The sequence below is a fragment of the Sander lucioperca genome, chromosome 11 (genome assembly GCF_008315115.2).
Source record: "Sander lucioperca isolate FBNREF2018 chromosome 11, SLUC_FBN_1.2, whole genome shotgun sequence".
In the NCBI taxonomy this organism is placed as follows: domain Eukaryota; kingdom Metazoa; phylum Chordata; class Actinopteri; order Perciformes; family Percidae; genus Sander; species Sander lucioperca.
The window spans coordinates 27,504,730-27,529,759 of NC_050183.1; the positions used below are offsets into that span (position 1 = coordinate 27,504,730).

The 25,030-nt window shown below is 41.9% G+C and overlaps 1 protein-coding gene across 1 annotated transcript in view; it reads right to left on the reverse strand.

Annotated features, from left to right (window-relative positions):
- The window catches only part of dab1a (DAB adaptor protein 1a), a 284,198-nt gene that overhangs the window by 252,504 nt on the left and 6,664 nt on the right, over positions 1-25,030 (reverse strand). Inside the window, exons 3-4 of the mRNA XM_031311617.2 lie at positions 22,885-23,011; positions 9,821-9,895 (exon numbers count right to left, since the gene is read on the reverse strand). The gene's annotated coding sequence lies outside the window, so the exon portion shown is untranslated. The remainder of the gene's footprint in view (positions 1-9,820; positions 9,896-22,884; positions 23,012-25,030) is intronic.

The window sequence follows — 25,030 nt, forward strand, 5'->3', positions numbered from 1 at the left end:
GTGCGGCTGTCAACCGGGGCAGACTGTCCTCAGTGCACCCCAACCACGTTTCCAGGGCGGGGATCGGCTCACGTAAAAGGCATCAGGGGTCTGCGGCGATGTCGGCAACCGACCAGTCTTGAAACACGGACCAAGGAGTCTAATGCGACACCCTTAATCATGACACCCCTAATAAAAACTATATAAAAATAGAGTTAGTTTCGTTTGGTGTTCCAGGTCATTTATAATCATTAGATGAAAAATGAGTTTCAGAAACATTAAAAAGTTACATATAGTAACTTTAAGCTAGTCTTAGTTCAGTGGGACGTGTTTTTTTCATGAAAAAAAAAGACATTTGGAGCAGCTACAGTTTTCACTGTACTAAATGTAACTGTAAATGGAGCCAAGGCGTCACACTGTTGCTCAGTGCTAACAGTGTGTGTGTGTGTATATATATATATATATATATAGTGAGAGAGATAGATCTATCTATCTATCTATCTATCTATCTATCTATCATGACTACATATTAGATGGTTAAAATACAGGTTTAAAGGCTCAGGTTGTCACATATTTAAATGATAATTAATAGTCACTGAACGTGCTTAAATTAAATAAAATTATGGGTGAAGGTTGGGCACTTTCAGCCTGCAATGCAGCAGTGGCCAACATGGCAGGCAAATAGAGGATGTATGGAGCTGGGCGTTTGAATAGACCACTCCATTATGTGAATGGGTGTGCAGATGGCACTTAGAGGAATCGCCTGATCATCAGCTCATCTAGGTGGCACAAATGACTTCATGTTTCTGCTCAAGGCCTAGACTCTGTGCTCCATTTTAGCAGCTTAATTAAACCACTGGGCACAGTAAACTATGGCTTTAATCTCCCTGCGCTCATTTTATCTGAACTGGAAAAATTTACTAAAACATTGTTGTAGCAATTGATTTATCCACCTACAAGTTAATAGCACAGAGAAGCCTATTCTCTCAGGAGGGTCAAATGCTAGTCTATGAAATAAAAGAAATCAGTGTAGTGCTTGACCATTAAAAAAAAAAAAATCAATTAGTTGATCACAAATTGACGATCCATACAACATTTTCCATGACAACATACATTTATACATACAATTCAAAATCTGTACCGATACTTTCGTTTTGGGATTTGAGGGTTTGCCAACAATCTGAATTGTGTCATGAAATATGCCTTCATACTAGGGCTGCACGATATGACCTAAAATCAAAAATCACGATTAATTGCACATTTTACCTCGATAACAGTATGAACGATAATTTCATTTTTTTGTATAAAGTTTAAAAAAAACGTCTTTTGCATGATAAAAATATAAATAAGCTATACAATCTATTTCTTAACTGCTAATGAACTTGTTAGTCCTAACTTTGAACCAGCAAGTTGTGTTTTAAGCTCCTCTTTTTTCTGCTTGTGGAGAGCTACGTGACACATGAAACCATACATATGGTGAGTTAAATCGACCGTCCGAGAGTATAGCAGGCAGACACACAGTTGACAACCTGCAGGTGGAGGCGCTGGAGACAGGCTCGGACATTCCATCCGCGGGCCACTGTGGACTTGTGTCAGTTCCACGATCAGTTTCAGCAAAGTGGCTGCATGTGTGCGACAATGCACAAAACATCAACACCGGTACAAGCCTACAGCTGTCTGCGGATGCAGAGTGCAGAAAGTATGTCAGAGCCTCCCGGACGGGTGAACTGAGACTCTGTTATCTGCTGGTCGGTCAAGGGTTAATGATCGGCTAACATTTACTTTCATTGTTCTATCTTTTGGAAGGCGCCTGCCAAAAATCGCCACTTACTAGCTAATTAATTAGCCTGAGTGACTAGCGAGTGGTAATTTCGGACTCTGCACACGCAGTAGAATGTTTAAGGAGAAAGTAGGCCTATCAACAGAAATAAATTATCAAAATTATCGTCATGGGAAAAATACGTCGATAACCGCTTCAGAATTTCGATGTCGATACATTTTCCATTAATCGTCCAGCCCTACTTCATACTCTCGAGGGCAGGGTCCAGAATTAACTTTTTTGTCCACCAGCCAAATAGATGGTGAATGTTTAAATGTTACCAGCCACTCAATAGATCAATCAATCAATCAATCAATCAATCAATCAATCAATCACCACAACACACACGCACAGGCTATCGGTGGTGGTTCATGCCCATCCTATATTCAGGTCAAAGCATACACCCCGGGCTGTTGCGTGTGGATAACACAACCCACCAAATTACTTGTTTCACTCAGAATTTGATCAATTCAGTCCAATGACATTTGGAAAGTTTAGAAGAGCTGCAAAATTGAATCACGTTATCCCCATTCAAAAAGAAAAAAGGAAGCAGGCATAGAGGAACAGGCTCCCAAACGTGAAATAAACCGTTTGGTCATCAGTATCCTGAAGTGGCCAGCAGCAGAAACGCCATTTTCGAGGAGCAGACTGAAGCGGTAAGATGGACCTTAAATTGCCACTGGCAGGTGTTCCGTGGATGGTGTCAAATTACTGTAATATTTCGGTCATGGTTTACATGTCATGTTCTTGTCATGTTTTTTTCCTTACACCTACATTGTGTAATTTTTTGATTCTTACCAAAAAAAAACTTTATTCTTTCACAAATATGTACTCATTCGTGTGTAATTACTTCCACCAACTAATCAAAGTATTCTCGTAAGCGTAGAATCTGACATTCAGAATCATTCAGAATACATAGGAGCGACTCGCTCGAATGACGGCAGCCATGTAGGCCTCCATCTTTAAAATACAGTAGTCAAAGAGGGATATACCTCCACATTTCGCCCTCTTACACCTATTGGCACCATGGCGAATGCCAGGGGGAGATTACTCGCCAGGGAAGTGAAAAAGAGAATTAAAACGACAACGCGCCAGGCAAAGCAACAAGACCAAAGTTAATATTGGAGTGGCTAGAACAGCTGTATGTAAACGATGGAGAGAGCTAATTTCGGGTTCGGCCACCGTAGGAGGAAGGGCTAGAAAGTAATATTCAGTTGGTTGTCATATATAATTTCACCGCTAGATGGGAGACATTCTTACACAATGTAGCTTTAATTATTCCAGTATATTTTTATTGCCCACTAAGCTAAATTTGACACTACAGTTCTCAACATCATAAGTCAGGAAAGATCACATGACAATGTTGTATTTACCATATTTCACAAAATCACATGTTGATAAAATGAGAGAGCCGGGTGAAGAGAAAACAAAGGTTCTAGCTGAGATTGATTTGGGAGTAAAATTGATGGCTTTGTTATAAAAATTTTGTGTAAAGATAATCAACACTAATTTGAGAAGAGGTGAGTGACATTTCTTTCTGGTTTTTCGAGAAAAGAATTTGGTTCTACTTATTATCACAGTGCACATTAATGCCAGGACCTTACACTGTGGCTACAGACAGTACAGTATAACCAGACACCTCTGACGGACACACTGCTACGCTGGAGGCTGTTTAAAGACATAGAAACCTTACCGCATACAACTCAAACACCAAGAACCTGACACACTGACTGACCAAAACAAAATTCAATATTTACTTGGAGAAACAAACAACATTTACAGTTTCAAAATAATAGCAGTCCAACATCACTAACCTCATAAAATCAATTTTTTTGGTAGAAGTGATATTTCTACATGGCAAATAATTTACTAGTAAGTGTTGTAGAGTCATAGAAAACCAACAGACCCAACAGTCATGACATGCATGCTGCTCATTCTGTGTAATTGAATCTGTAATTGAAAGGGGCATGTTCAAAATAACAGCAGTGTTGTGTTTTAATTAGTGAGGTGATTGATTCTGTGAAGAAAAAGGTGTCAGTTATGACCCATATTTAAGGAACTAAGGAAGCAAATGTTGTGCATGCTGGTTATAGTGCATTTCACACTGAAATACTCAGCAAAATGGGTCGTTCCAGACATTGCTCTAAGGAACAGCGGACTTTGATTAAAAAGTTGATTGGAGAGGGGAAAAGGCTGCTCAGCCAAAATGATTTCAAATGCCTTGAAATGGCATCCAAAGCCTGAACGACGTGGGAAAAAAACAGTCAACTACCATTCGAATGGATCGAAGAATAGCCAAAATGGCAAAGACTCAACCAATGATCAGCTCCAGGAAAATCAAAGAAGACTTAAAGTTACCTGTGAGTACTGTTACGATCAGAAGAAGGCTATGTGAAGCTAAGCTATCAGCTAGAAGCCCCCGCAAAGTCCCATTGCTGAAAAAAAGACATGTACTGAATAGGTTGAAATTTGCCAAAGGACACACTGACTGGCCAAAGGAGAAATGGCACAACATTCTGTGGACTGAAAAATGCAAATACTGCTATTTTTTTTAACAGCCTAATATTCCTTTTTCTTCACTTTCTGTAAAGGTATAACACAACCTTGATCAATTTTGGTCATGTTTTGATTTGAATTGAATGTGCAGTGTTCCCAATGCAATGGGAACACTGCACAATTCTAAGTAATTGTGCATTCTAAGGAAGGGAATTCTAAGGATTTTGAGCATTATTCACTTTTTTAAAACCACACTGCTATTATTTTGAACACATCTATACATGGAAGCAAAATATGTCAGGGCATGTCGCGGCCTGAGGGACACGCACATGATTGACACAACACATACAGTTGTGTTCAAAATAATAGCAGTGTGTTTAAAAAAAGTGAATAATGCTCAAAATCCTTAGAATAGCTTTTAATTCCATAATATCAATGCATTGGGAACACTGCACATTCAATTCTAAATCAAAACGTGACCAAAATTGATCAAGTTTGTGTTATACCTTTACAGAAAGTGAAGAAAAAGGAATATTAGGCTGTTCAAAAAAATAGCAGTATTTGCATTTTTCTTTACAAACTCAAACATTTACTGTATAAACTGAAAAATGTCTCAAGGGTTTGCTTTACTTTGAATCACTGCACTAATATTTAGTTGCATAACCATTATTTCTGAGAACTGCTTCACATCTGTGTTGCATGGAGTCAACCAACTTCTGGCACCTGTGAACAGGTATTCCAGCCCAGGACCATTGAACTACGTTCCACAATTCCTCTGCATTACTGGGTTTTGCCTCAGAAACAGCATTTTTGATGTCACCCCACAAGTTTTCTATGGGATGGAGGTCTGGGGATTGGGCTGGCCACTCCATAACATCAATCTTCTTCATCTGGAACCAAGACTTTGCTCGCTTACTGGTGTGTTTTGGGTCATTGTCTTGTTGAAAGACCCATTTCAAAAGGCATTTCCTCTTCAAGGCAACATGACCTCTTCAAGTATTTTGATGTATTGAAACTGCTCCATGATCCCTGGTATGCGATAAATAGGCCCAACACCACAGTATGAGAAACATCCCAATAACATGATTTTTGCACCACCATGCTTTACTGTCTTCACAGTGTACTGTGGCTTGAATTCAGTGCATGGGGGTCGTCGGACAAACTGTCTGCGGCCCCTAGACCCAAGAAGAACAATTTTGCTCTCATCAGTCCACAGAATGTTGCGCCATTTCTCCTTTGGCCAGTCAGTGTGTCCTTTGGCAAATTTCAACCTATTCAGTACATGTCTTTTTTTCAGCAATGGGACTTTGCGGGGGCTTCTAGCTGATAGCTTAGCTTCACATAGCCTTCTTCTGATCGTAACAGTACTCACAGGTAACTTTAAGTCTTCTTTGATTTTCCTGGAGCTGATCATTGGTTGAGTCTTTGCCATTTTGGCTATTCTTCGATCCATTCGAATGGTAGTTGACTGTTTTTTTCCCACGTCGTTCAGGCTTTGGATGCCATTTCAAGGCATTTGAAATCATTTTGGCTGAGCAGCCTTTTCCCCTCTCCAATCAACTTTTTAATCAAAGTCCGCTGTTCCTTAGAGCAATGTCTGGAACGACCCATTTTGCTGAGTATTTCAGTGTGAAATGCACTATAACCAGCATGCACAACATTTGCTTCCTTCCTTCCTTAAATATGGGTCATAACTGACACCTTTTTCTTCACAGAATCAATCACCTCACTAATTAAACACAACACTGCTGTTATTTTGAACATGCCCCTTTCAATTACAGATTCAATTACACAGAATGAGCAGCATGCATGTCATGACTGTTGGGTCTGTTGGTTTTCTATGACTCTACAACACTTACTAGTAAATTATTTGCCATGTAGAAATATCATCTTCTACCAAAAAAATTGATTTATGAGGTTAGTGATGTTGGACTGCTATTATTTTGAACACAACTGTACATTTCTAATGAATTCCAATGTTCAACACTGTCATTACCATATATTTTTACAGGCTATATTTTATAGTAAACTGGACTGTTTGGTTTGTAAATAGATGGCTCATTGACAGAAAATAAAAAGGTTGGAGAGCAATTCAGTCTTTGCTAACAGATCCTTGTAGGAGGAAACATTTTGGCTATATGCATGAAGCAAAAACTCCATGTCATGGGTCCATAAATATAGAGTACATTAAGACGGTCTCATGTGCAAACTGAATTAAGTTAAACCATTGCTGCTCGCTACCTGCTCACAAAATAAACAAGAGTTTTTTTTAACTCTTCTCTAACTCTCAGAATACACGCACACACACACTTGTATGACAGTGATCAGTATTGAAAAGGCTACATTGTAAACCCATGTCTAATTTCACAGATGCTGAACAAATTGTCCTCTAACTTAAAGAAATGCATGTTCGTGCGGGTGGTATAATTTGTGCGACTGTGTATGTGTGTGTTTGTTTGCGTGCGTGTCTTTGAGTGTGTATTCATCTCGGCTTCAGACAATGAGAGAAAGTCAGGGAGGCGTGACGAGAGCTCAAGTTGCAGGGGGAATATCTATGTGATTGTGTCTGTTCGTACATCTTGACACTTGGCTGTGTGCGAGCGCACAAGGGTGGGGGATGCGACCAATACAGTACACAAGTACATCTCTGCATTAGGCTGCAGTGCAGAATGGCCAACAAAGCTTCACACACACACACACCTCTTCAAGATTCAGAGGCCATCACGTATCTGCTTGATGCAAGTTGACACTTTCACTTCTAAACTGATTTACAGTGAAATGACACTCACACAGCCTCACTCCCTGCTGCAGAGCCAATGAATAGCCAAACATATACGTTTTTCCCTTTAACATCAACATGCTATAAAGTTTCAACATGCTAAAAATTGGATGTGTATGTATTTGTGTACAGGATCAGTATCGTTCTCATATTCTGTAAACCTAGAAGTAGTAGTCACACTTTGAAAGCCTATTTGCCTCTTCAAAATCCCAGCATGTAGTTCACTTATTCAGATACATACATTTCCATTATAATATTCATGGATTTTATAATAAATCTGCATTTTGGTCTCCAGGAGAAGATTATGAAAGCCCTACAGACCTATCAGGTTAATTCAGAGTTAAGCTGGCAGTTTATTGCTTTTGTCGATCTGGGCAGGTTGTTTTTCTTTCGGCCCCAAACTGGAAAATCTATTTAGCCACAATAAGAAAATGACAGCTCAAGAGCTTACCTCAGTGACCAAGTCCAGGGCAGAGTTCTTACAAACAGCTACCTGATGGATATCTGGCTGGATGTGAGATGGTCCTCTGTGTCTGCGCATAAGTGTATGTTTGCATTTCCTCTTTATAGTGTGCATTTCTGGAAATACACATACACCTCACATGCATCAATCTACCTCCCCATAAATGGACTGTCAGAAAAAGTTGTTCGTGTTCAAAGAGAGGGCAAATAGGAAGCAGGGAGGAAGCATATAGAGAGAGTGTGTAGAAAAGAGAGAGAGCGACAGAGGAGGAGAGATTGAAGGGAAGCTGCGAGTGTACGGAAGAGAGGCAAGAGATTGTGACAGCTGGGTTTGAACCCCCGTCTTTAGAAAAAGTGTTTTTATATTAATGATTCAGACATTGTTTTCTCAGGATTGGATATACACGGTCTTGAATGGATACTGCTATGACTTTCTTGATTCAATCTAAACTGTCACATTCAACTAATTTGTTCATGGGATCAGCTTACTGTTCTTCTCAATACATGATGACAACACATTGTGACAGGCTCATCTTTCCCAGTCTGTTTCCATCACACCCACACAATCCATCTGTAAAGAGCACAGAGGCCATCCCTGAACATTACAGTCAGATGACATTTATGCCATGACAGGACAGTTTTAACACATTCTTCACTGTGTGTGTGTGTGTGTGTGTGTGTGTGTGTGTGTGTGTGTGTGTGTGTGTGTGTGTGTGTGTGTGTGTGTGTGTGTGTGTGTGTGTGTGTGTAGGAGCAGGATGTGTCGCTGCCTGGATGTGACATTTCTGTGATTAGTGCTTGTGAGGCCAATGCCTCATTAAAGGTTATCTTTTAATAACGAGGACAACTTAGGGTCAATATCGAGATGACAATGCCCCCTCTCTCTTCCCGTTGACACACACACACACACACACACACACACACACACCAGTATTTTATGTAAAGCCACTCAAAGCTAAGAGGGGCTAAAAGGAATCATCACAGTAGCTCTACTATCCCTGCTTACATCAAAGCTCACAAGACACATTTACTGTATACACATGCATAATACCCTAATACAGAAACATAAGGCCCAATTAAAGACGGTCTTACAGTATTAAGCTGTATTGTAAACTCGTGAATCGTTCTCTGCTATCTGCTCAGTGAGATCAGCTGTAGTAACAGCCCAGCTCTCAGACAGAATAGGAGGCCATTAGCCACAACACCGACAGATGGAGCAGAGGATGAATGTCTCAGATGTGCTGGAATAGAGCTTCACCAGCTTGTTATCATGCACACTGAGAACGCCACTAAGGCAGAAACAATTACAAAACAAACCTGGAAGCTTCAGTATAAATTTTAAGTTTTGAACCATCTCTTGCTCTAGGAGTTGGTTGACATGGGTGATTTTGGTGACATTTCTGGAGAATGCTGACTTAATGTCTTACAGAAGTAAAACAATAACTGCAAAAGAAGGTTATTTCTCTGATATTAAACTTTAATGATCCCCGTGGGAAAACTGGGTCATTGCATCAGCAATTATTAGGAAACAGCAAAGGAACTAAACGGGCAATATAACAATAAAGACGCTTGGGATTGAACAGTTACAACATAATCATATATTAAGTAAAAACTACATGAAATTAAAAATATAAAAATAATTGATATGTAAAATGCAGTGTAGGGATGTTCATCACAAGTTACAATATTCTACTGTGATTTAACATTTTTACAATTCAATAGCTAAAGATGTTATTCACATCAATTTATCTCATCTCATGAGAACACGTGGGCCTGGCCTACATGAAAGAGCAGTTTATATGTTGACTATATCCAGTGTTGTGTTGGTCACACTATGGAAAGACGTTTGCTTGTGTATAGTGAATAATACAGAAGATACCTCACTTTTAAAGAAATTGCAATATTGGTCTAAATATAATAATTTTAAATACAAAATATATCAGCTCTGCATTAAGCAGCCTGCATCGCTTTTCACTTTCCTTTGATGGTTTCTTATAATACTGTGTATAGTGTCCTAGAGTGATTTGTACAATATCCACAGAGAGTAATGGCAGTCTGGAAGCTGTAGATGACATTGACAGCTTCTTTTCAACCCAAGCATAAAGACAATACAGAAGTTCAACTGCATTTTTAACTACAACAAAAGCACTTGGTGTACCTGCAAAATGTTGCTGGAATAGACGCAAAAGAAACCTTTTTTTCTTCACTCAGACTCTGCACACACCGTTTGTGCACAATGGCATATGACAGCAGGTGAGAGTGCTAACAATGCCGATTCCTCTTACCTTTTGCATCATGCTTGCAATGTTCGTCAGCAGGCGCATTGTTGCTTCCACTACATTTGGGACTCAAGAACTGACCTGAGAGCATGCACAAACAGAAAAAAGGAGAGTAGTTATAAGCAGGGTTCAAAATTAACTTTTTCGTCCACCAGCCAAATGGCTAGTCAATGTTCACATTTTACCAGCCACTCAATAGAGTACTATTGTTTTTTGGCTGGTGAGTGTAGCAAATCTACCAGCCACTTGCATATTTTACCAGCATTTGGCTAGTAGATGGTGCTAATTTGGATCCCTGGTTATAAGGCCGGTTACACACTGGATGCGTCGCGCGAGCGTGGCGTTTCTGTTGCGTCTCAGAAGCGTGGCCGCTGCGTGGATTTTTCTGTGTCCTACACACCAGAAGCGTGTGTGACGCGGCGCTGCTCCTGCTGCTAGGTACAGGGAGGGCTGATCTCGGGACGTAGCGCCCACACATTCAAACTCTGACAAATGGGTAAGTGGGCTGTCTGTTTATAACAACTTTGTGTAGCTGGACACACAGAACACACACTACGTTGTTATTGTAGCCTATTCTACCCTTTATATATAGGCTTGTTCGACGTATGGGGAGAGAGTTGTTAAACTTAAAATAAATATATAGCCTACCGATTTGATTAAAGTAAGGCAACGTCGGCAGTATTGACTGCAAAATATGTTACAGAATATTTCGTTCTGTATGACAGGTGCTATATTTGAAAATCTTTCCTCTGAAATTTTTTATTACATTTATATCTACATTGATGTCAAAACCTAGAGACTTTCAAACATCAAGATGTCAATGATTTATTAATATGCATTTGTGTCTAAATGACATATAAACATATTTTCCTATTCTATTTTGCATGGAAATGCTTCCAACACGCTCGCGTCTCGCGTGAAAAATAGGTGTCGGTTCTATTTCTAGCATGCACGCGTCTCAGGCGCGGCTCGAGACGTGCGTCTCACGCAGGCAGTGTGTAAGCTCTAACCTGTTAACATGGGAGCCGAAATAAAAACGGACACGCCAGAGTGTAAAAAGATACACAAAGTAAAAAAAAGAATTACTGAGCTCTCATTTAACCCTGGAAGATGTCCATTTGGGTTTGTCTTTATTGTTAAATGCAGTGAAGCAGCCATTCAGAAAGCAGCCCGTTTGATTTGAGCTTTCTGGGGAGCAACTGGCTCCATTCCCCCATGTTAATGTAATCGTATTATTGCACAGGAAAGCTATTGTCATATGCTTCTGTCAAAAGAGTAATGGAAATGCTAGCAGGCTTTATATAAGAGGGAGAACGGCGTCTTGCATAAGAGCAGTGTAAAAAGCCCATATGCAGGACCTAATTTCACGCAATCAACAAAGCCACTTTGTGTCAAACCTTTGCTCTTTTTAAAATCCTTTAAAAATGAGCTGCAGGCCTCTGAATCAAGACTTGGACAAGCTTCACAAAAGCTCACAATTTCATTTCACACTGAATGGAATTAGCCAGTGGACCAACCTTACAAAGTGGCTTTAAAAGATTTTAGTTCCGCCCCGCAACACTCGGCATGTCGCTGCTGTGAAATGTGAATATGAGGATGTGTGTGTGAGTGTACGTGTGTGTCAGAGGGAAGTGTCTCAAGAAATAGATTCATAAAAAGGTCATGACTAAAGTGTCCTTTTACTTTAGAAAATGACCCAGTAACACTCCACTTTAATATCAAAATGTCTATTTCATCTGAAGCCAAGCGTTTGCTTCTCACCATTACAGCTGATAGAGAGCGCCTGGATACGAGACAAAAAAAGATGGGAGACGAACATAGCAACACATTTAGGGACCTATGATTTTTGCGATGTGGATAACATGGACGGAATCGCGGGATTTGATAATAAACATGGAATCAACTGGAACATTTGCATCGTCTGATTTTCAGCAGCCAGCCTCCCTCTCATCCACAGCTGATATACTGTATTTTACCCATGGGGCTGGTGCTGATAAGACCACTAAACTGCATCTTTTTTAATGGAACTGAACGCTCCGCTGTGAAGCTAGCGCTAACGGGATCTCCGTTTGCAGAGTTCAGGCTGTACCGGACTCTCCCGGTGATCATGCTGCTCTGGTGGACCGGCTGCGCAGCGAGAAGCCGCTACTGACCGGCGCAGAGCTCCACCGGAGCTCCGACTGACCGGTTAAAAACGTCTCGTAGTCACGTTAAATAGTAGTCCAATTCAGTGTTTTGGTACAGTTGGTTTAAACACCTGATGCGAAGTGTAGGCCTACGGGAGAAGACATGAAAACCCCGAACAAGCGGTTGGTGTTTCACGGATGGCGGAGCTCAGCTCCCACACCCCCAAGGAGTTTGGGTGCCTGTTTGACATGAGTATAATCACTTGTCAATAAGAGAGATTTACTTTTTGAGGGCTGTAGGCAGGAATGCACACTTGACCTGCTTTCAATTTTTCATGTTTTTAAAGTCTGACTCAGGGATTTTCCTACATAGAGAAAGTTTTGGCGGCAAAGAGGTTTAAGCCAGCGCCAAAGGAAAATCACGAGTGCCAAAACGTCTGATTTTCAGCAGCCAGCCTCCCTCTCATCCACAGCTGCTATATAGGCTACACATGCGGCTGGCGCTGATTTGACTGGATCTGAACGCTCCGCTGTGAAGTTACTTCTAATGGGATCTCCGTTTGCAGATTCAGGCTGTACCAGAATGCAAAAGCCCCCTGCCCTTACTGCATTGTAGTCCATTACATTTTGAATTGTTAACTGCCACCAGAATTTTTCCTTGACATAAATTAAGACGTTTTCACCATAAATTTGTGCCTGAAAATGTATCAGAATGCAGGAAATTAGTTCCTGGGGGAGAACCCCCAGACCCCCGCTTCATATGTGGCATAGAGTTTAGATTCTCTGCCCGAGACCGAGCCCGAACCGGACCCGACCCTCGGGCTGGGCCGATATTTTCCGCCACTATCCTCGGGCCGGGCCCTTGATCAAGCATTTGTGTTTTTTTTAATCATTACTTTATTAGCCTTATTCGGTGAGGAGAAATACATGCCTTATATATATATATTCTTCTCCCGTAGCGTTGGGTGTATGTCCTGCACTGACTTGAGTGTGAGGTAAACTGTGCTACATCGTGTCTCCCCCATCTGCAGCACTGTTCACGGCCAGTGCGTCAGCATGCAGACCGTGGTGAAGGACAGTATTAATTAGGTGATGGAGACAAGAAAGTCTCCTATATGGTTCCAGGGCTTTGATTAATTATGTTGCTACCTTGATCTGTTACCCACACTATTCGGCTGAGGGAACTAGGGTCGGGCGTTTTTTTTACGTTTCTCATTCGGATCCATTCCATTCTGAATAAACAAACAGCGCAGTTTACATGTTTCGTCCTTGTTGCATTACCTGTATTTATTAAGATAATTCTAAACAGATTTCTGTAGTTCAAACAACTCGGAATTGTAGTTGAGAAGGTCAGTTATAACGGCCCACGTATTAAAAAATTGTCTGGTTTAAATCGGGCTCAGGCTCATAATTACAGTTAATGTGTCGGGCCGGGCCGGGCTCGGACGCAACATGCACGGGCTCGGGTAGGGTCAGGCTTGATTTTTTTGGGCCCGATCTAAGCTCTAATGTGTCCCCCCAAATAGTTTTTTTCTGATTCCATCTATCAGCTTCTCTCTCATTCATCAACCTCTTCTACCCATATATTATCCAAAGCGAAGCTGATAGATTAAGAAAAGAGGACACAAGGAAAGCGGACAGAGCAGCCCGGAGGGAGAGGATCCTCCGTTTGCTGCTGTGTGGTTCTGGCTGTGGTCCAGCAGGGCCTGAGGACCCAATGTTGCAGCTCTGATGAAGAGAGCTCTGCAGCCCCACTCTCCTCTCTCTGCTTCCCCCCTTTCTAACACTCCACTCCTCCAGTACCCACAGTTTCTCCATATCTCCCTTCTTATTCGCATATACTTGTTAGCTTTCCCCACATACCCTCACTCCCTCCCCGCCTGTACCCTGCCAATGTGATCCATGTGTTGTGCTCCAGCAGAGACTGCTGAGGCAGCAGAAAGAGGGAATATTTACAGATCAGTCAGATGGGGTTGAGCTCTGTTCCTACTGCAACTCACAGTTCCTCGTCAATCACTGCTACAAGAGCTGCAACACAGGCAGAGACACTGCTGCACACACATACAGGCATGTTAGCAACGCTGAATGTAAGCACACATGTTCACTTACACTCGAACAGTATACACACACATACTTAGATACACAAGCCTTCATGCAGTGGAGAAGCGGAGGGACCGACCAACCTGATGCGGCTGGCTGGCTAGTTAGCTAGCTTGCTAATTCCACCCAACGCCCCTTAATGCTACACTACTTACAGAAAATGAGCTGAGCAAAAGTGTCACTCATCTGGCGATAACAATGTGGTTTCCTACGCTCACAAGAGGGTGAATGAAAAAGGTTGTTTAAATTTGAATAATTTAGCGGCGGGCGACTGGCTACTTAACTAGCTAGCTTGCTAGGGGGACTCAGTCTACGGTCTTAAAATAAGTTTTACGTGTATATATACACGGTATTTTTTAATGTGTAGGTATGTTGATCTCAAAAAAGACATGTTTATGTTGAAATAAATTTAGTTAGTTACCTATCTCGTATGTTTGGCCTCTTATAGACACGTGCAAAAATAGATATTCCAATAGCTTAGAAGGAACATTCCAACATTTTATACTGTATTGGATTATCAATTCAAATGAAGATTAAAAAAGGAGAAGGGCCATCTGTGTGTGACCTTTTGACCCCAGGCATTTGTTTTCTTTCCTCACTTCCATCTTTCTTCTTGTGCACTAATTTGCTTAAGCTGAGCAGCCAATAAGAGTGATCCCTCTCACCAACAGCGGCAACGCTGATTCAAAATGTTGAATTGGCCGAAAAAAGGTTGCGGGGGTCGACGGGTGGCGATGGGGCTGGACACGCCGCAAAACTAGGCTGAGGGACAATCACCAACGACAATTTCTGTGTGTCAGGGCCTTAAAAAGTTGAACGTGCTGTCTGAAATGGAGCAAAACCACATCAACCACATCTCTCTGTATATGGCATCTAGGGCTGATGAAAACATCTAGCTAAGTCTCTTTATCTTCACTCGGGAACAAAACACACTTGCAGGTTGACTCTAGGCACTCCACTACAGCAGGGATCCAATCTGATGGATATGCATGTCCAAAAATGATGCCTGTGTAACTGGGCTGAAATTATATCTTTACTTTTACGGTTGAAATTTCACCAAATCCTGATGAATATTGTTTTCTATATGTTTAAGATGTGTTTTATTGCCTATATTTATGCCTGAATGGTGTATTCAGACCAAGGTGTTAATACCTGTACTGTCAATTTAAGAGGTCGCAGGCCTTGTGCCGTCATTCAGGTGCTTCTCTCAGTCCGCGCCAGACTAGCTGAGAGTAGGTAATGTATTATTTTGCCCGTCATTTTTAAACATTTATTTCGGTTTTTGAACAATGCAAACCATGTTTTATGCATGTATAAATGTTAGTTTCTAGGTTGTGAACATGGAGTTAATGTGTCAATTGAATATAAACCTTGTAAACAGACTTTTTGCAAGCTTTAAAGTAGACATGTTTCCACATGATAGTCTACAGGGTTTTCTGTATGTTTATCTGCTAACAGGAGCTTGAGACCTGTGTGCTATGTGGAGAAGACTGCATGTTACAGAGCCTTATGTGTTTTTCCTGTTGATTTGTACAGGTATGTGCATAATGTTCATTATAATTCATCTGGCATATTGTTTACACTGATTGTATTAAGCATGTAAAAGAAATTCATGTTAAATACATTGAGCATTTTATAATTTATTTAATTCATTTTCACATTTTTATTTCAAAATATTTTTGCTGTTGATACTAAAAGTTTTATCAGTCATGTATGTATGTGCAGTCCGCGCCAGACTAGCTGAGAGGAGGAGCTTGAGACCTGTGTGCTATGTGGAGAAGACTGCATGTTACAGAGCCTTATGTGTTTTTCCTGTTGATTTGTACAGATAAAGCCACTGTTCTGCCTTCATTAAAAGAGCAACCAGCAGCTGGTCGTGGTCCGGGTCCTTCCTTCACTCAGCACAACATAGAACACAACGCAGAACATACAAGGGTTAATGGACGTGCATCCAGCCTGATATAAGACTGTTAAAGACAATGCACGCCCGTTACACCTGCATACATGCAACTTGTCAAATTAGCTTTTTATCAGCCCAGTTCAAAGACTGAATTGATTGACTCTCTGCAATTTTTGATTACGGTTTTCCAAGCTACTGCAAGCCTACGGCGGACAAACTGAAACCTTACTGTTGCTTTTTACCCTCTTTCTTCCTATTCACTTGTTTTCCTGCATACATTCCTGAACTTGTGGCTATGAAACAGATGAATAAGTCTAATGGGAGTTTAACCAAAACTACTAAGGCAGTGCAGAAACACACACAGTAACACGCTGCATTGCTCTAAGCAAACAGATGATGCTGCCAAAGAGAGGTGTTGCTCCTGCTAACTCTGTCAACCCAACAAGGTCAATATTCAAAACACAGGCAGTGTGCGTGTCTGTGTGCGCGTGTGCATGCATGCGTGCGTGGGATCCTCCTTCGCCCTGGTCACCCTGTTGCTGTGCTGACGTCCTGCCAACACCCTGTCAATCACACTGACCCAGCCCACCCCCCGGCCTTCACACACACGCATTACAGCACCTCTTTTCCCACCTTCTCCCTCCAACGTACCTCCCTCCCTTACCGGCAGGTAAGGTCATTAGGAACCATAATGTCATCAACCTGGCTGGCGTCATGGTAACAGTTTGCCCAGCGATGGGGTCACTCAGGGACAAACAGTCACATTGCATCAATGTAGTGGTCATGCATTACATTTAAGGTTATCCGCTCTCACATATCTGATGTGACACTTTAATGCCTTTAAATAATACTTAACTTGTGTCATTTTCAATTTGTGTTATCCTCCAAACAGCCTGTGTAATTTATGTGGCATATCACAAGTGTAGCAGGTAACCCGTAGGTCGACTAGGTCATTTCACCTGCCGACACAAGGATCGACTGCAACGTTGTGAGGCTGAATAACCCCTACCTCACAGGTCAACGCACTTAGACCTGTTGCACAGCTGACTCACTGACCTTCACTTGTCCCCTTACAGTTTCTATAATGACCAATTAACATATATTAATATTAACACATCAACCATAGGAACTATAGACGTCTTGCACGCCTGTTAAAGAGCAAACAATACCTGTATAATTACTATTAAAAGATACTAGGAGTTTGCAATTAATGAAAATGTTTAATCGCGATTACGGCTCCTAATGATCACAAAAACAGAATAATCGAGAACAATTATTTTGCACATTACGTTTTGCAAGTAAACTTATTTTGTCTTGTGTTCTGAATGAAAAAAAAAAAATTAAAATGGGAAAAGTATTAACGGAAATTTCACAGTTTTAGGTGTTTCCACTGTATTTGTTCAACTTTCAGTTTTTTTAAGTTCAATAATCAGAATCAGCTTTATTGGCCAGGTTTGCGTAAACAAGGAATTTGACTCTGGTTAATCTTTGCTCTCAAAGTACAACACTCACTTTACATATAAAGAATAAAAACAGAAATGATAGTAAGAAATATAAAAAAAAATACTGTTAAGTGTCCAGTATAACAATACAATAGAATTTACAATATTACAAAAAATATACAAAAGAGGGAAGGAATAGTGCAATATCAGTCAGTATAGTCTGAGATTTTATGATTTAAATATGAATACAGTGCAAGACAGATCAGTGCAATGGTAATATATTAATAACAATATTGTAATTGTAGGATTGAAATAGACATGAGGTAGATGAGCAGAACAGTGATGATTTCCTTTGTTCAGTGTAAGGGTGGGGGCTATTTCTGAGTGTTCAACAGAGTGACTGCTTGGGGAAAGAAGCCGTCTCTGTATCGGCTGGTTTTGGCGAACAGTGCCCTGTATCACCTACCAGGAGGGAAGGAGGTTGAACAGTTTGTGACCAGGATGTGAGGGGTCTGCAGAGATTTTTGCTGCCCTTTCCCTGACCGGTACAGGTCCTGGATGGAGGGAAGGTCAGCTCCAATGATCCTCTCTACAGCCCTAATTGTCCGTTGCAGTCTGGCCCTGTCCCATTTGGTGGCTGACCCAAACCAGACAGTGATGGAGGTGCAGATGACTGAATGATGGCTGAGTAGAAAGTGGTCAGCAGCTCCTTAGGCAGATTAAACTTCCTTAGCTGTCGCAGGAAGTATAACCTCTGCTGGGCCTTTTTCTGGACAGAGTCAATGTGGGGAGACCATTTTAGGTCCTGTGAGATGGTTGATCCCAGGAACCTAAAGGAATCCACAGTTCCTTTCGTTCCCCTGTCATTCTGGATGCTTGGAGGGACTTTTCCCCGAAAGCTCTGTGTTGCGGTCCGCCCGGATGAGTTGGAAACCAGGCAGCTGAAGTGCGCTGTCCGGGATGCGTTCACAGAGCCAGGTTTCAGTGAAACGCAGGGCGGCGGATCTGTAAAAGTCCAAGTTGATTTGGTTGAGAAGCAGCAGCTCATCCATCTTGTTTGCCAGGGACCGGACGTTTGCCAGGTGAATGGCTGGAAGCGAGGTGTGTAGTCCCCGCTTCCTTAATTTCACCAGCGCTCCTGCTCGTTTCCCATGTCTGCGTCTCCGGCAGATTCCAAGGAGAACCGAGTCGCCTCCAACCAAGATTTCAGAAAAACTTGCTGGGTTTGTGAAAACCATAAAATTGCTACATCTTTCCAAAAGTCAATGAGTAATCGTTAAATAATCGTGATTTCAATATTGACCAAAAATAGTGATTATGATTTCTTCCATACTCGAGTAGCCCTAACAGAGACTCATGAATACTATGCATGTGCTCTACATTTTTAACCCAACTGTTAAACCCTTTTTGAAGCTGTGGTACAAAGCTGATGTACCTTAGGGACCCTGACACAACTCCAGGTTTGATTTTCAAAAAGGCCATAAGCTGTAGTTTCTTCCACACCCTTCAAAATGATTTAACATCAACACATGAGTGAATATGCACACACAAATCTTAGTATCAAACATGTTGCCTCAAACTAAAATGACCCGGCCTGTCTCTCTCTTAAAACACACTCAGCTTGTGATAACATTTCTTTTTTGGAGAAAATGACTTTATACACACAGACATGCATGAAATTGAGAATGCTGTGCTCTGAACCTGGCACCCTGTATATCTAAATCTAGTAATAAGATGAGCTGATCAACATTTATGCAACAGTTTGTGATGACAGGGTTTCTGCAGGTTTTACCAAGTAAAATGTAAGACTTAAGACCTTTTCAAGACCATTATGAATGAAATTTCAGACCTATATCACGACATTAAAAACAAAAAAAAACGGCAGATGTCAGAGTCCGGAAACATCTGAAACAATTCTGATTTCACAGGGGCATATGCCATCAGCCACCGGCACATGGGGATCACTATGTACCACAGTGGCTGACCATCAGCCACTTTTCGATCTCGGCGCTACTGAGGAAAGAAAAAAACAAAAAATAAATAAATAAATCTTAAGCGCAGAGAGCATTTCAATGAGCATTAGAGGTAGCGTTACATGTACGTAGGGAAATTAAGACCTGTTTTAAATTAATTTAAGACCTATACACAATATTTCAGCAAATTTAAGACTTTTTAAGGCCTTAAAATTTTGATTTTGAAATGTAAGACCCCACAGAAACGCTGGATGAGCACTGCAGTCATACCTATGGCTATTGGTAAAGACCTTTCCTTTCTTTTGGATGGTTTGGATTGACAATGCACTGCAGAAAACAGTGAACTCCATTTCTTTTGCAGAAATAAATTATCAGTATGAAATAGAATAACTTCAAGTCACTCGGCTCACTGCATGCTGGGCCATACATCTCTCCCCGTCTAGTGGGCTCTCTTGCTTCCGTTGTTTGTCCATCTGTCTGTTTCTCACTTGTTTTCAGGAGTGGTGGAGAGCCTCAAGGAAAAGTTGAGCCAACTCTGAGCCAGACATTAATAATTGAGGAGGGCAGGAGGGGAGAGAATGGCTCCTGCAATATTTATATGTCATATTGACTTGACTGCCAGCCACTCGCCCATGCATCCAGTCCTTATGAAGTCTCACAAAAGGACTGAGGATGCAGTAGTGCGTCCTCCCTCAGCCTCCTCCTACATCTCTTTCCTTACCTCTGTTCATTTCCCCACCCATTCTTCCATCCATATGCCATCTCCTTTTTCTCCACTCCATCCTGCCATCTCGTCTCCTCTCCCCTTCCCTCTGCCACTTCTTTTCATCCCCTTCTCATTATCTGCCATTTCTCAGAAGAGTAGGGCATGTCCATGGGCCAAATTCAATTATAGACCAAATTAAAGAGATGTTTCTCAACTCCCTCAACAGACAAAAGGAACACACGCATGCACCAGACACACTAAAGGGTTACAACCACACATACAGTACTAACACATGCACACGCAGAGGCCAACAGATATCCACACTCTGCAGCATCTGCAGTGTGCAATAGAAAACAAATCATTGACTAGAAAATGGACAAACTTCAGATCTTGTCCTCGAGTTTGGCCCCAAGTGTTGCATTACTGGCAGAGCTTTCACACTGTTACTCACTAAAAACCTGCTCTTTCTGCCATCTCTTCAGGCCCCAGATGCAGTCTTTAATTAGCTATGGTAATAGTAACATAGCTGTGAATAAGTAGCCAGCCGCCTGACTGGTCCATATATTGGAAGACAATCTGATGAATCAGACAGTAAAGGGGAGAGAACCACCGTTAGTACCAGCCGTCTGCATTTTAGCATCAGCCGTAAAATATCAAATCCTCAGAAAGAGTTGAGTGTTTCTGGGGTCAACCAATTATCGAGAACTGCAGGCTACACTGGCTGCCTTTTAACGTGATTAGATCTGATCCCACCAGAGGACATCTGGTCCACTTGTTGTCTTGTACAGAATGATGGGATTCAAAAGCTCAAAGTGAAATCCAAAATATTTTTTTATGCTGTGAATTTAACATCTGCTGCTTAGGAGAAAAAGAGGGAGGTGGACAAAGGGGAAAGAGGGATTTAATGCGAGAAGAGTCCCCTGCATCTTCCAAAATAGCCTTAGGCTGAAAGTGAGAACCAAGAGCGCAGAGATGTAAAATAATACTGCTGCTGTTAAAACTACAGCATGAATTTTGGTGATTTGCATGTTTTCACTTGAAGGTCTTTAATAAGTGGAACAATTGCTGTGACCTCTGGGCTAATAAAATCCACTAAAACCCCATAACATTTGTTAAAAATGCATAAATTGAAAATGAGACCACTATGCAACATTCCTGAAAACCTGACTTTTTAATAATGCAAGATTGTTTTTGGAATGGAACCAAAAAAAACAATAGAAGTTCCTATGACTGCATGTAAATGGATTGTTCCCTCAACATGAAAAAAACAGACAAGATAACCTCTGGGGGGCTGCGCCATGACCTTGGTTTTAATGCACGTGTAGGGGAAGACGCCTAGAGTTTGCATAGGGGGGTGTGTGTGCGCGCGTGTACATGCGTTGGAACGTGCCAGGGAGTGGTGGTGGGTGGCAAGTGTTGCAGTACGTCACCTCTGCTCTCCCTGAGGATAAAGTAATAATAATTTTCTACCAAGCTGAATAGATACCGCCTGAGGGCTCAAACAATACATGGGAACAACAATACATGGGAACAACAATTCTCTCACACACACACACACACACACACACACGAGCCATAAACCACCAGCCGCCCACACTGTCCTCACTGAACCAGGCCTGTAACATTACCCTGCACCAACACCGTTAATCACACACACTATATCAATTTGTGGAGCACAAGCACAGCACAGTAATAAATATGTAAATAACCCCACAGTTTGTGTCTGTACATGTGTGTATGTGTGTGTGCTCTGGAGGAAACAAATAGTGCCCACAAGGAAAGTAGGTGTAAGCATTTATGTCATCCTGTGTTGAACTGACACACCCAGCAATGCACAAGTTCACACCAAACTAAAAACTCACAATGACCTATCAATTACAGGAACTGTGTTCAGATGGATCAACAAATACAAAATGGATCAATTGAAAAGCAGTGCATCCTCCAACCCTTACACAAACACAATCCATGACTGTGACAGTGGGATGGGAGAGGGGGTGTCCGTCATTGTCCTGTAAGGGGATATCGGAGCGGATGTTGGCGACTTATCCACACTCTTCATAATCCATTGTGTGTGTGTGTGTGTGTGTGTGTATGTGTGTGTGTGTGTGTGTGTGTGTGTGTGTGTGTGTGTGTGAGAGAGAGAGAGAGAGAGGTGGTGTGTGTGTAGCCTACCAGGCCTGGTGGTGTTGATAAGAGCTGAGGGCTTAGTCCTCAGTCACAGGGACACACTCAGAGCATTAATGAGCCCACAGCACAGAGGAGAACCTCTGCCAAAAAGGTCTTTATCAGCTACTAGGAGCCTGTGTGTGTCTGCATGGTTGTTGTTTTTTCATTCCACTGTATTTTCAGAAAAAAAGTATTCATGAACACACACACACACACACACACACACACCTGAAGGTGAGGCTGGAGGTTGAGATGCAACACAGCAGTTCTGTCTGAGATGGCACATCCATCACACAGACAGCTTTAACTTAGTGTGTATGAGAGAGAGTGTGATTTCAGAAGTTAGTTAGCTGGGTAAGTGGGTGATTCTGTAAATTGAGTTACCAAAGCTTAGCAACAAGGTGATACAATGACAGATGTATATTAGTTGTCAACATGAAGTGGTTAAAACGTCAGAAACAAAATGGAGACATGGACAGACTGACAGGAGGAGAGAGGTAAAGCGACGTAGGTTGCCAAGAGTGAAGTGTCTGCCTGCAGCAGACTATTGCATGTAACACAACAAGTAGGGTAACTTTAGTCCCACAGTTCCCATATACACAGTACAAGTGAGGTGCATTTTAAAGTGTACACAAAGCCAGGAGAAACAACACTCACCTACGTGTGACACTGCAGAAAAACAGGAGTTGTCAAATTCAACTTTTTTGATAAATGGCTTTTCTTCCATTCTCCCTCTGATTTGTCATGTTTCAGTAACCCTCTTGGTTACTGGCATTGCTGTCATCTGTGAAAGAAACAAAGCAGGAGGAAAGATGGTGGCATCAGAACATGTGATATACAACGTCTGGTAAGCAACTAAATTTTGCTCAGAATTGCTCATAATTTTACTTTTGAATTATTAAATAGAGTCAAAAAATCTAACAAACAGCCATCAGTCGTCAGTCATCCAATAAAGAGATTAAAGCAGACCAGGCAGAGTGAAACTGGAGAGTGGGTTTCAAGTTTTCCAGCTTTAGGACTGTGCATTAAGAATTTAAGGGATCTAAGTGATGTTGAGATTACAGCAGGGGAGGGGTTCACTCAGCTCGATACTGGTGCATAGCGGGGTAATAGTGACACACACACACACACACACACACACACACACAGTCCTTCGGCACGGTCTGCATGCTGACGCACTGGCCGACAACAGTGCTACAAAGGAGGGAGACACGATGTACCACAGTTTACCTCATACTCAAGTCAGTGCAGGACATACACCCAGAGCTACAGGAGAAGCTGCAGAGGCATAGCTTGCTCCCCACCGAATAAGGCAAATAAAATAATGATTAAAAATCCGTGACCCGTGTCATGCAGACTAGCCTATATAAATGCCATTTATTTGTTGCAGTGTTTTTGAAGTTGTTTACAACCCTTAGATGGGGTTGGCCAAAGTTTAACCTGCAGATCATGACATGAATTGTGGCTTGACAGCACATCACTCCAGTTGCACCTGCTGCCTTCAGATGGCCGTTCTCAAAAAAAATGCACCGACTTCATAGCCTGGTTGACACCAGACTCTTCTCAGTTGTAACTGAGAGTGGGTCTGGGCAAGCTTCATTCACAGCTCATTTCCAAAGGGGCGTCACCAACGGACGCCGCTCAAATGCCTCTGGGCGCAACTGGATAGTCCTTCAACCAATCAGACCAACGATCCGGGTGACGTAGCAGCGAGATCAACGGGTTGCTGCGCTTCGATAGCCGTCATGTTGAATGTAAACAAAAAGCTGCTCGCCGTCGCTGCGCTATCGTCATCGTGTAAAGCCCGCCTCAACGGTTGTGATTGGTGCCTCGATTTGGAAAAATTGGAAATGGGCTTGAATGGGCTCTTGGCCAGACTGACTTGCAGAGCAAATCTCAAATTTGCCAGAAGTTCGTCAGGGTTTTCCCAGGCTACCAACTTCACTAATACCAAATCTCACTCCAAACTAAATAGAAAAGTTGACAACCCTGATAATTGTTAAAATTATGCACGATAGGCATGTCGTATTTGTGAACGGCCAAATGGTACAATACTTTAAATGTTGCTGCCACAAGAAATTGTGGGACGACATTACGCATTTCCTTTCCTTCAGTATAGGATTAACCTGTGTACCCAATGCTAAAGAAGATAAAGGAGCTGTTGCTGAATATACAACAGAAGGATCCAACTGTAGATGATATGTAATCTGAACGGATTTAGTCTGATTACTAAACGTCACCATCAGCCACATGTATTCTGTACAGAATAAGCTTTCAAATCAGACAAACAGCTTAATCAAACATTAAAATCTCTCCAATTCACAAACAGAAAGTTTATATAAAACATCAGTGTTGAGTCAATTCTGAACCAACCACCTGCATGATCAGCTGAAAGCCAGGCATTTCCCATCATGCCATGCGTCTTGCAGGTGGAGAGCAACTGCGGCGCCTGGCTCTAAAAACTGCGGCCACCTTGTTCTCGTGAGGTTATCGTTGCCCACGTGTGCATGACGTCAGAGCAAGTCGGGATCAAGTCGGACACAAATCTAACCGGCATGCATTGGGCAGTGATCGCCGCCGATCGTTTCTGCACAGGCCTGGCTCATCTGGAACAAGCCCATTGAAGCACCGTTACTTAGCATTTAGAGAATTCGACCAGCTCTTATCATGGCTGCCACTTATCTGTCATTTCACTCAGTTAGGAACCTTCCTAAGCAAAAAGACTAGTTGACCACAGCCCAAGATTACAAGACAGATTGTGCATCTGTGCTACTCTTGTAGCCTGCATACAGACAAAACAAAA